Source organism: Homalodisca vitripennis, chromosome 3, assembly GCF_021130785.1.
Source record: "Homalodisca vitripennis isolate AUS2020 chromosome 3, UT_GWSS_2.1, whole genome shotgun sequence".
NCBI lineage: Eukaryota > Metazoa > Arthropoda > Insecta > Hemiptera > Cicadellidae > Homalodisca > Homalodisca vitripennis.
Window position 1 is genome coordinate 110811577 of NC_060209.1, and position 14059 is coordinate 110825635.

Consider the following 14059-nt stretch of genomic DNA (forward strand, 5'->3'; position numbering starts at 1 on the left):
AAGACCTAAACCACATAATAGTGAAATAAATTACATTTGAATTATCTGCTTACAAAATTACAATATGGAGACAAGAAGCAAACAAAATTTGCCTCAGAATTTATATCGAAGAATAACAATTTTGAGTTATCTCTTGAAGAAATTGAAAAAATCAAGATATTATTTGTAGAATATGTCAGATTTGTTGGTCCCAACAACCTGTGATTTTTTTTATTATTTAGACTTCAGAAATGTTTAATGATTTCATAGTACATTTGGATTTCATAGTCCATTTTACTCGACTTTTCGAGTAAAAAAGAGCTCATTTAATTTTTTCCGTTAAGATTTCTCGTTTATTCGTAGCAGATTTAACAACATTTCCAATAGATTGATTCCAAGTAGAGTTGACTAAGTTTCCAATAGACAGCTTGAGAAGCAAACATCTATAGATTCGGTTATTTTTGATTCGTGATTTACTGTTAGATTTCTCAGACTTATTTATGGTAGATTGAACAAGATCTAATGTTGAATTACGGATTGTCCCAAAAGTGCGCTAGAACCGCCACATTCATATTTTAATATATAAGTAGAGTAAAACTTAAATAATGATTTATTTTGCACTTATTCATTCACATATTGTATTTGGTATCTCAATATATGGACCCAAAAAAATTTTGATTTGATTTTAGTAATAAAAAACCAGTTCGTGTTATTTTATAACTGTAATGGAATGCATCTTTCTTAAATTGGGTATTGTGACGGTTTACAGTGTGTGTGTGTGTGTGTGTGTGTGTGTGTGTGTGTGTGTGTGTGTGTGTGTGTGTGTGTGTGTGTGTGTGTGTGTGTGTAGATTTCTCAGACTCATTTATGGTACATTGAACAAGATCTTATGTTGAATTACGGACTGTCCCAAAAGTGAGCTAGAACCACCACATTCATATCTACTTACACACACACACACACACACACACACACACACACACACACACACACACACACACACACACACACACACACCTCGCCCGCACGCACCTTGAAGGGTGCATTGGGACAATGTATTGTGACCTTATATTAAAATGAATAAAGAGTTTGTGAACTGTGAACACACACACACACTTATATATACATATATATATATATATATATATATATATATATATATATATATATATATATATACACGTTATACATACACACACATTATATAAATTATAAAATATATATATAAATTAAGGTTTGTGTGTTTTTTCTTTATGGAATCGTAAACTATTTGACCGATCATTATGAAAATTTGTATATTAATGTATTTTTCGGCGGAGTAGGTTTATATGCTATGCCTATTGATGTATCTCGCCACCAGGCGGCAATGCAAAAGTTAACAGTTTTTGAAGCGCCTCTACACTATAAACTTCGATTACGAGACAGTTAAGCATATTAATTAGCGAAAAACTATTTGAAGGCGCTAAGCTTTGATGTATATTTGTCTTTAAAATACATTTCTGGTTGATCTTAAAGCTTGCGTGTTAGACAACTTTATAATAAAGTACATGTACGTAGACAATGGCTATAAACATACACTTTTGACAGATTTTCTTGATCGTGGCAACAATACAAACTCTACGTCGTCGATGGAAATATAATTCACTTGAACCAGAAGTGCACATACACGGGCAAAGCTTACGAAAAGCGTGCGAAGCCGTGGGAAACAGCTAGTATATATTTGAGGAAAAAATGGTGAGGACCACAGTTATAATACAAGAAACAGAAATAATTTGGCAGTAGCTAAACATAACACATTTGTTCTGTTAAAACCAATACAAATAGGATCTTGTGCCAAACAATATACAATTATTTTAAAATAAACTTAAAAGTTACTGACTATCCTGCCATTGTGCTCTTTATCTGATTTTATACAAATCACAATAGTTCTGACTATAGTTAAAATTACATTGTGTTAGATTTATTCAGTTACCAATGTCAAGTATTTTTATTAAACCTGACTGTTTAAATTCTCAATCATGTGACGCCATTGATGTACATCATATGTTACAACTGAATAAAATTTTTTTCCGATTCTGAATTTGATTCTGATTATTACAAGAAAGTGTTTGTTTTAACATTAAAAGGTAGATCATTCATACTGATCAAAAAGGGGGACAAGAACTGAATCTCGGGGTACTCCAAACTCGAGTTAAAAATCCTGTAACCACTCGCAATTAATACATACTCTCTGTCTGCGGCTGTTAAGAAAGGATTTGAGAAGGCTGAGAGCATGTATACCATAGTATTCAAGCTTCAGTAATATATCCCTATGACATACTGTATCGAAGGCCTTGCTGAGGTCACATAAAGTAGTTTGAGCAAAGAGCTTGTCCTCAAACACATGCAACACTTGGTAAACCAATTCATATATGGCAATCATGGTTGATTTCCCTTTGTGGAAACCAAATTGAAATTAGGGCAAAATTACATTTATAGATCTTATTTAACAAGTGCTTTGTTGATGGCTATCTCGTTGCTCCTAGATAAAACGATGTTTAGATTACTAGCAGTAATTAATATTAATTGAAAGTGTATATGCCTAATACAATTTTAGTCTTAATGCTTATATGCTTATCTCGATGTTTATGACACGGTTTAGTAGTATAAATATTTTGACAGTTGAGAAGTTTTATTATAGTTTCAAAAAGCCACACATATTCTATTATTGTATTGTGCTTTGAATAAATTTAAGGTTTACTTTATATACAGGATCGTATTCATATATCACCAAATGATTTGCTTAACCACATTAATTGTAACACTGATAACTTCAAACGCCTCGTTCTTCACACTGTTTTTCATTCTATTCCTCTCTGATGTAGAATTTAAGGAATCACCAAACTCTTTGTACTAACAATAATACATATTACATCCAAATAGGCTATTCCATTTACTATGAGACCTTCTCCTTTGCCTTCAATTAATATTCAAACGAGCATACTATAAATGAGTAGGCCATTTCCAAAACCTGTTATTTAGAATTTTTGTAATTTTACAGTATTAATTAAAAACGTATAAAAACATTACTAATTAACATATCTTTTTGATTTTTTCACCAAAAATTTTAGAAAAATGTCCTTTTTTATTTAACAAAGTCTGTATAATCACAAGACTTTTGTTTTTTAGTAATTAAATATTGAGTTTTGGATATAGCTGGTTTTGGAAATGATAATGAATATAACTGGTTTTGGAACTGTACAAGAAGCCATTTTGTTTTTTGGTACATTTCCAAAACCAGTTAAAATGATTTTAATTTCCAAAAACAGTTAAAAAGGGTTTCAATAAATAAATTACCTGTGACAAATTTTAATTTTATTCATATTTATTAACAAGTACAAAAGACTTGATGATTTTATTTTAATATTGCCCTTTCATGGTTGTGAAGACTTAACGACAATATAAAAATAAAAAGTAATTAAAAAGAACTTTAACCAACAACTCATGAAAATGTCACTTTACTGTCCACAACATTAATGTAAAAAGGTTTCTATGCAACCACTTCAACTTCATCCTCCATTAAATCGAAGTCAATATCTTCATGATCAATAGGTGTGTACCGGTATTTAAGTTGGCTTGCTGAACAAATACATTTGAATAGTATTGCAAAAGTTCGTTTTGGCTCCATTCTTCTTCAAAATGAAGTTCTAGAAGTCGTTTCACATCATCAAGTTTGGCGGATTTTACAGGAATTCCTTTGCTCACCTTTTCTGATCGTATATTCTTCAAAGTTTTTCTTCTTCTGCATAGAGTTTTGCCCTTCCCACTTTCAAAATTATAAAAAGGTTCTCCTCGAACCAAAACAGTTGTCAACGTTTTGTTTCTTCTAAAAACAATCTTTTTTTGACTTTTGTAATTGAAAATGCCAGTCAGTCGTCCTCTTCAAAACTTCATCTGAAGACTGTTTCCAATCGATAACCTCACAGTCTTCTCCAAGTTGAATAACTGTTGTAACTTTCCGGAACATTTCAAGATATTTATCAGGATTTTCAATAAAACTATTACTTTTGAACTGTCGCTCAAGGATTCCGAAAACCCTGTCAGGTGGGATAAACGAATGGCCAACGATGGGAAACAAGAGAACGACTTCTTTGGCGTGTTGTGGAGCTGTATTTAATAACCAGTCAGACAGCATGAATATTATAGTGCTATTTTTATTTTGGCCACCACAACCGTCGGAAAAGAGATGGACAGATGTGATCCCATTCATATCTGTAGAACATAGTCTATGGTTCAGGGCAGAAGCAATTTGAACTGATCCCTTAGCATATTCATTTTCACACCATACATAAGCAAAAGTGTTTTCCTTATTTAAATTGGCTTTTGAATCTCCTTCAACAACTGTGAAATTGTACAAATACATCTGGCGTCGATAATATGCTTCCTGATCTGGTATTTTAGGAAGAACTAAATTTTTTTGGCAGTCATAACTTAAGATTAACACATTTTCTTTCTTTTCTTGCAATGCTTTAAAAAATGTATCAGCTCTTCTTTTGTGAGCAAGAAGTTGCAGCTTTAGATTGTCTCGTTCTTCTTTGTTGCGTTCTAAGTTCAGCTTATTCTCAAGACTAGTGCAAGTAGAGCATTTGTCACTATACGGGGCATGAAAACTAATATTAAAATTTTCATTGAAAACATTCCTAAAAAATTCATATTCAACACAAAGATTTTCATCTTTTTCCCTAGCTGTATACATCTTCCACATTTTTTTACTGATAGTTCACTTGGTAGATATTGACGTATTTTAATTTTCCCCCTTGAGTAATGATTCTGAATCGGCTGGAATGTTTTTATAAAGTCTATTACAGCTTCCCTTTTTTTGGAACTTGTCAAATTGACGGCACCTCCTCGTGTTTCTTGGGGAACCTCACCTGTTTGCAGATATTTTTTACATAACCTTTGTAAGCGATCACGCCCTTCTTGTATTATACCCAAAAATGCAGTTCTGCAGACCCTTATTTGCTCGATCTCTCCTTCACGTTGTTTGGGTAGGAAGTATGAAGTGCTTACCAGCCGTTCACGAGAGCTGCCTGCATCATTTGGCTTACCTCTTTTTTGGCAGATGAGATTGATACATGCCGCAGGATAAAATTTTTCTTCGTATCCAAATTTGCATCTTTATAGTACTTTTGATGAATTCTCCGTGCATCCTGTAGTGATAGTTCATTGCATCTAAACATGCTAGTTCCTCCATGTTTGCATTTGGGTAACCTGGGGAAAACCAATTATTAGGTTATTATTATTATTATTGGCTTAAGACGCCGACTTAAAGACAGGCGAATATGAGATGAATGGTGAGTGTAGAATGAGTGTGGCGCGATCTTGTAGTCTTGTTACTAACTAAGGTCGACATTAACCTTAGAGAGGACTGTTAATTAATAGCCCAACAGCCAATGGAAACTTACGGGACCTACAGTTTATGTTAGGTTCCATCTGGTTAGGCTAACAAACGACCAACTCATAGCAGTTTGGCTAGTAAACAGAAATTATCCAAATACTGTAGATTATGGTTAAAGTCCAGTACATATGGATTAGAGAAACAAAACAAAAAAATCCTTTGAAGTGTTCAGACTATGAATTGGCATGTTGTGCATTTATTTTGTACATAAAAGAAATCCATAAAACAATAGTTAGGACTACTTATTAACTTTAATAATGTTTCGAAATGCATTATAGCTACAAGGGTTTTAGGCCTAAATAAAAATCAGTTTAGTTACCGGTAGAAAACAACTAATAAATATAATGTTTACAGAACTAACCTTGCTTTCTTTGCAACGTTATTCAGCCAATCGTCGGGGTACCTTTTCCTTTTCCTTGCTAGTTTAGGCGTTGTCGTTTGAACATTTTCCACAATATCAGTAGGCCTACTATTTTGTAGATTATCTAAGACTGTATCCTCAGATTCCATTAGATAAAACTTAAAAAACAAACTAAATAACTGAGAACAATATATTTTTCAACTTAACCACAACAAACAACAAACTCTGTTATAGATCTTGATGTTGGCGGCAAAATTAAAGCACAGCTGGTAGAAAAATACGTTAAATATTTTGTTTCTGCAGTATTGCCAACACTGGTAGTAAAATATTTCATAAGTAAAACTCAAATAATTATTTTATAAGAGTGCAAAAACTTCATTTTGAAATGCGCCTAATCATATGAGTGAACAAAATAGCTGGTTTTGGAAATGTTTTACTTTGACGCCATTTACATTTATTGATATATAACAGGCTTTGGAACAGTAAAGATTGATGAATAAATAACAGGTTTTGATACTGAAGCTTGAGTGTAAATAACAGGTTTTGGAAATGAAATCAATTTTTAAATCCAATTTTCTTGCTGTTTTAGCAGGTTTTGCAACTTGAAAATATTTCAAAACGGTAGCAAATTCACTAGAGTTACCATGGAAACCATTATCTCAATTTCGATTTTTTTTGACGGAAAGCTGGTTTTGGAAATGGACTACTCAAATAAATGTCAATTCTGCTATAGTCCATGAGAATTTTGTTGGCTTTTAGGCTAACCTTAATTTATGGTCAATAATGTTGACTCTATTAAAGTCTAATATTTGACTATACAATGTCTTTCTAGAATTTTCTGTTCTAGAAATACAATTGCATTTCAATTGCAACACAGCATCAACGAAATGGAACCACTAATGGCCTGAACTACCCTCTTAGCATCAAGAAAAAGATTGCTCAAAAAAGAAGACTTCGTAGGATTTGGCAAAATTCCAGGAATCCTCGTGATAAAAACAACTTCAATAGAGCGGCGCGGGATTTGAAACGTTTGTTATCTAACTTCAATAATGAAAGGTTTCAGGTTTTTACTGCAAGTCTAACTCCTACAGAAGACACGAAATATTCAATGTGGAAAACTACTAAACACATGACTAGACCAAGAGTGCCGATTCCTCCGATTATCTTGCCAGGTGGTGGCTGGGCCAAGAACAACAAGGAGAAAGCTGAAGTATTCGCTACGCACTTACGCGATGTGTTCAAGCCCAGTGACTCAGCTCAAGCTCCTGACCCAGAAATTGAATACTTATTAGAATCACCTACCCAACTATCACTTCCTGTTCAGCCCTTTACTCCCTCTGAAGTAACTGAAATAATTGTGAAACAATTGAAGCCGTACAAAGCTCCTGGGTATGACCTCATTACAGGAAGGATTTTAAAAGAACTGCCGAGGAAAGCTATTATGTTTTTGACTTTTGTCTTCAACGCAATATTGATAATTGAGCATTTTCCAGCACAGTGGAAATTATCGGAAATTGTCATGGTGGCTAAACCTGGGAAGCCTCCACATCAGGTTAGTTCTTATGGGCCCATAAGTCTATTGCCTGTGACTTCAAAAGTTTTTGAGAAGCTTTTTCTAAAACGATTTCAGCAAGTTATTGATAGCGGCAACCTTATCCCCAACCATCAGTTTGGTTTCCGCCAGAAGCACTCTACCATTGAGCAGATTCATCGTGTGGTCAATGTAGTGAAGGAAGATCTGGAAGCAAAAAGATACTGCTCGGCTGTTTTTCTTGATATCAGTCAGGCTTTTGATAAAGTTTGGCATGAGGGTCTCCTCTATAAATTAAAACTACTAGTTCCTCATTCTTTCTTTAATGTCATCAAGTCCTATTTGTCAAACAGGTTTTTTCGAGTCAAATTTCAAGACGAATACTCCGACCTCCACATAATTGAGGCGGGCGTTCCACAAGGCAGTGTATTGGGTCCCATCTTCTACACCCTCTTCACATCTGACATACCTGTACGAGCCGATGTCACCATGGCCACCTTTGCTGATGATACCGCTATACTAGCCTCTCATGAAGTCCCAGGAATTGCATCCCAACGACTACAATCTGAGCTGGATGACTTGTCGGAGTGGCTTGTGAGATGGAGGGTGAAGGTTAATGAAACCAAGTCCACTCATGTAACTTTCACAACAAGGCCTGCTAACTGCCCACCTGTCTCTCTTACTAATGTCCTCCTCCCCCAATCTGAAGAAGTGAAATATCTGGGTATGCATCTAGACCGAAGACTAACTTGGCGCTCTCATATCTGGTACAAAAGATTATTTTTAAACTCAAAATTCAAAAAAATATCCTGGCTTTTAAACAAGAGGTCGAAATTATCATTAAGAAATAAGTTGTTAGTATACAAGGTGATTTTGAAACCTGTTTGGACTTATGGTATACAGCTTTGGGGTACAGCCAGTAACTCCAACATCGAAATTCTCCAACGTTTTCAGTCTAAAGTCCTTCGGAACATCCTGGAAGCTCCGTGGTATATAACTAATCAATTAATACATCAAGACACCAAAATTCCCACAGTAAAAGAGGAAATAACTCGCTACAGCAATAAGTACCAAGACAAGCTGCATTCTCATCCGAACTATCTTGCGATGAACCTGTTGGATAATAGTGCGTCAGTTACACGTCTGAAGAGACACTCAATCCTGGACTTACCTCTTAGATTATAATTTCAAACTTTCTTGTTTATTTGTGTTAGCTCTATCGCTGGATAGAGTCTAACTCGTGTTAATTTATTATTTTATCTAATTTACTTATTGTTCTAAGAATGTCTGAACAGATTGTAAATAAAATTAAAAAAAAAATTGCAACACACTGTGCAACCTTTGCTTTTTAAAAGTTGTTTTACTTTTGTGTGTGTGTGTGTGTGTGCGTGCGCGCGCGCGCGCGTGTGTGTGTGATACACACACAAAAACAAAACATTATATATATTCTGCAATATTGATATAATATCGAAAACCAAAATGCTATAATACGTGTACCAATTTTGTTTTTATAAAGCATTTTATTTGTTTTTCAAACAAAGAAAATGATAGTTACTGCGAAAATAATGCATTACACAAACTCACTAAAAATTAAAACTTTTAATAATAAATCGCCTGTTTAGACAATTTGATGTCGATTTTTAAATAATTAAGTATATTTTACTGTGTAATATACATAATACATTTTGTTTATTTAATATAAATTCGGCAGGCAAGATAAAATATTAAGTAGGTAGGCTAGTTCTTGTAATGTAAAATTGTATAACATATTTAGATCATTTGGGAACTATTTTTTATAAAAGTTTTTTTTTATATATTTTTGCGGTAAATACTTTTCATGACGATTAAAACTGTTTTTATTATGCTAGTATTCTGAATCTGGTAAAAGTATAATTTCTTGCATTAAGTTAGGCCTCCAGCGAACCAAATCACGTAACATTACTAACGTTACATCATCGCAAACAGTTTTGAGTTATCAATTCATTAACTAAAATATCAACTGACTGAACAGATGCTAAAAGAAATGTAACCATGTAAGCTGATTATCTATGTATATACCTAAGAACTTAACACTAGTTTATTAACAAAATTAGATTGAGGCATATTAAAAGTCTTAGAGTGAATAGATTATTCTGTGTTTTAGCGTGATTTAAGTAAAAACTATTTGTTTCAAACCATGCAGATGCATCAGCTATAACAGACTTGACAGTATCACTGGGATCGTATATGTTTATCGCTATGTTTAATAAAAGAGGTATCGTCAGTATACATCAACATTTTGACCAAACATTTAAGAGAAGGTCATTAATGCTAATTAGGAATAGAAGAGGGCCAAGGACTTAACCTTGGGGAACACCAAACTCAAGCTCAATATCTTGTGACCACTCTCCATCAATACATACCCTCTGCTTACGGTTAGGTAGATAGAACTTAAATAAGCTAAGGGTAGCCCCACGTATGCCATAGTCGAGCTTCGACAACACGTCCGCTTGACACACAGTGTCAAAGTTCCTGCCCAGATCACATAAGGTAACCTGTGTAAAGAGTCTATTCTCAAAGACATACAACACCTGGTGACCTGGACCAAGCTCGTCCACAGCATCCATGGTTGCCCTACCTTTCCGAAAGCCAAACTGAAAATTGGACAAAGTACAATTATTTTAAAGAAAAGCACTTACTTTATCATGAATAATGATTTCAAACACTTTTGAAATAACATTTTTAATATCCTTAACAGAGTCTAGACAGAAATTATTAAAAGTTGATGGAGATATCCGAGTTATATTAGGCTTCCTATTAATAGAATAGAGCACAGATATTCTTAATAATATTCCAGGTAGCTTTACATTTATTAGGCCTAATGTACTGACTGTTGTAAGAATGTTTAGCCTCAGAAATTTTACTTCTATAGTGGATTTTCACTTCAGTTAATTCTCTTAGCATTAGGAGCGATTTTATATAAGTAATGAAGGTCAATAAGTTTGGCTTTTATAGCTTGTAGGCTAGCTCAGGTGTATACCAACTTTGACTTCCATTAAACTTGCCTCTTAAACCACTATATGTTTTCAAGCAACAGATTTACAAGATATTACATTTTGTTATAGTGGTAAAAAACGCAGTAAGTAATAAAGAGGCACTTAAATGATTAAGTTGCAAGAAAGATCCCAATCTATGCTGTCAAGTCTATCTATAAGTAATGCGACTTTTCGATCTGGGAAAATAAGCCTAGGTTTTTTTGTAGGTTGAATTAGGAATATCCTCAGTCATATCAGAACTTATATTATCACATTTTATTACAGCAACTAAGCCATCATGATCAGAAAAAACAAAGTTTCTAAAAGGATAGCAATCAGTAATGCTGTTAGTAAAAACATTATCAATACAAACATTGCCTCTGGCTGGAGCATTATTCAAACAATAACAATTGAACTGTCTTAACAAATTTATGAAATCAGTAACACTATTACATTTCGAGGACTTTAGCTGTGCGCGTGACCTTGAGTGCGTGGTGATGTGCGAGAGGGGAGGCGGGGTAGCATTATGCGCTTCGTCCCGTAAACATTTCCTGTGATTCATGAGTAAAACCATCCTTTCAGGAATCGTATTACCCAAATAACTAATCATACTTACTACAATCAGTCTGTTTTGTGACAGTGCTGATTGTGGTGGAATTAAATAATAAGAGAATACCAAATAATAGTAATAATAGGACTTATCCTTATTTTTCAGTTGTTATAGTGTTGTTTAACGTGATTTTGAAAATAACGTATTTTTCAATACTAATCTGCAAATCGAAATCGTGAGTTTAAAGTCGTTAAAGAGATTGTTGCGCCTTCATCTCAGCGGCTAGCACGTAAACGCAACTCGCCACACAGATAGCGTTTATTTGTTAAAAGGGTAGTATTTGGGCCCTATGAGCGCAGCTAAATTCCTCCAACTGTACGATGAGGTTGAGTGATATCAAAATCAGCGTTGAAATCTCCAACAACCAGAATAATGTAATTGCACCACTTAGATAGAAAAACTAATAGCATATCTAATAAATCTAAGAATACATAAGGAATCTTTGCCAGGTGGGCAATATAAGCTAACCAAAATTATTTTAAAAGAATCAAACACGATAGCAGTTGCCTCAAACATAAGCTCTGTACAGATATAACTTAAATCTAATACTTTGAATTAATGATTCAAACGTACAAAAATTGCAGAACCACCACGAACATGGTCTTTTCTGCAAAAGGCACTTAACAGTAAGTAACCATTAGGCACATGTAATAATAATTCATCATAGTTAAGCCAGTGCTCAGAAACACAAATAACATCCGCCAATAAAACAAACTTGACTTACCAGACAAGTCACTTAGAAAATCGTCCAGAAGGAGTGTTTTATTCCTCATCTCTTGAATATTTAAAAGACATTAGAACCCTTAATAGTTGCCCTCTAGGAATGGCAAAACGAGAACCCCATCCTGGGTGTTTCGCGTTGTAATCACCTCCTGCTATACATTTATTTCCCAATGTAGTGAAAAATTGTTCAGTTTGTTGTTTGGTTATAACATGTCTGGGGGGACAATAAATTACTGAAAATGTAATAGGCCTAACCAATCTTCAAGAACAATGCTGGAAGCTTGAAGGTGATTCTCTCTAAAGCTGGGTAGTTCATAATATTTAATTGTGTCTTTTACTAAAATGGCACTACCCCCATGTGCTGTATTGTCAGGATGATTGGTATAGTACAATGTGTAGTTAGGAATTTTAAAATATCTTCTGTCTGTGAAATGAGTTTCTGAAATAAGTAAGACGTCTAAGTTATGTTGGGTGATGAATAACTGGATTTTTAACTATGCTGAGTCAAACCGTAGGCATTTCATAAAGCAATTTTGAGAAGAATATTCATTTTAGACAAGAAACAATAGTAGTCAGCAGTATAAGAAACGTACTAATCTGTTCTGTTTGTTTAGATAAGATTTTTTCAAATCGTTCAAAAGATTTTTGAATTATGTTAGACAAACTTTCAGATTTATACATGTGTCCGTTAGATTCTTGTTCCCTAGAAGGAAAAATTTCTGTGATTATTCTGTACAAGCTTGAGAGAAATTTACCTCTTCAGTAACCAAACTATTTTGAGAGGACTGGTTTTCTTTAATATTAGTTGGGTTGTTTCGTCTAGAACGATACAGGTTGGTTTCAAAAGTCTTCTTTCTTAGTGGAGGGAATTGTTTGTTTTGTATTTCTCTATATACAAGACAATCCTTTGTAGTTAGCCGGATCCTCACCAGAGCACAAAACGCAAGAAGTGGGTACTGTTGAAGGCTTACTGCAAATCTTTGTATCATGATCCTAACATTTAACACAACGAAATGTATTTTGATAATATGATTTAGTATGTTCATAAAGTTGGCAACGTTTACATTGAACAACTTCCTTCTTTTTATTAAATGGTTCAAATAAAACTTTACCCTTATACTGAATTTGAAATATTTCTTTATTACGATCACAAGGTTCCAAATCAATAAAAAACAGGGACATTGGTTTCTTTGTGATTCTATTTCTTACATTGATCAGATTTCTTACTTTGTGGCCGTTATCTTCAATCGCTATTTTTAGGTCTTCAATAGAAATAGAGTTATGCATATTCTTCAGCACAACCCTGTATGCTCGTTCTTGCTTTAACTGTTAATTATGGAAACTTACGTTCAAGTCTGTGAGTCCTTTGACTATTTTCCGGTAAGCGTCAGGAGAAGATGGAAACAGTTTAATTCTGTCTTGATTAAGACACTTATAAGAGTATTCAGTTTTACTTACCATTGACGCTAGGGCTTTGATCATCGGTGAAACATTTTTCACTCCTGGCAAAAATATGGGAGGTGGCTTAGAATCTTTTATTAGGTTGTTAGTGACGATATCTTCATCCATGGAATTTTCTCTGTTAGAGGATAGCAATTCATAGCTATTACTGAGTCTTCTTTGTCCAGTAGCTTTACTCAAGGAATGGCACTTGATTCCATGGTCTGGCGAAGAAGTAATATTTCTTTTAGTGTTTCTTGAGTGTTTGCCAATTATCTAATTCGTTATCCGAAATGTAACGATCCGACGATTGTACTGACTTAATTCCAATACATTAGAGTTCTTCCCAAATGAGGAAATGTAATTATGATCATGTTCATGAGCGTTCTGTTCCATAATGGAAGAAAGATAAACAAACAAGTCCTTAACCTAAAAAATAATCGGAATATATCAAACCAAGGAATGTTCACAATTGAAACTAAGCTGACGCACTGACTTTACATGATAAATTCATCCCGCTTTAACAAATCAAAATAAAATAAATACAACATAAATAAAATTAAACACTAATTTTTCTTATAATTGGCTATAAAATGTATATCTTGAAAAAGTATGTTTGCTAATTATTAAATGGTTATTTTTATATTTTAAAATAATATGACACTCAACTCTTTAACACAAGAAAGTTTTATATTTTATATTAATTTTATACTGTTATACATATTTTTACATTTCATATACTATTATAATGATGAATGACTTCTAAATATAAAAGTAATAAATATTTATACATTTTCATTATTATCGCTTCTATTAAATTTTATAATTGAGACAGTATCATTTTCACTATCATCTCGTATTTCTGAAATAATTACTTCACTTTCATTTCCATTATATAAAAAAATGAAATTATGGATTTATAATATCTGAAATAAGAAATAACAATTCTGGAATCATATCTCGC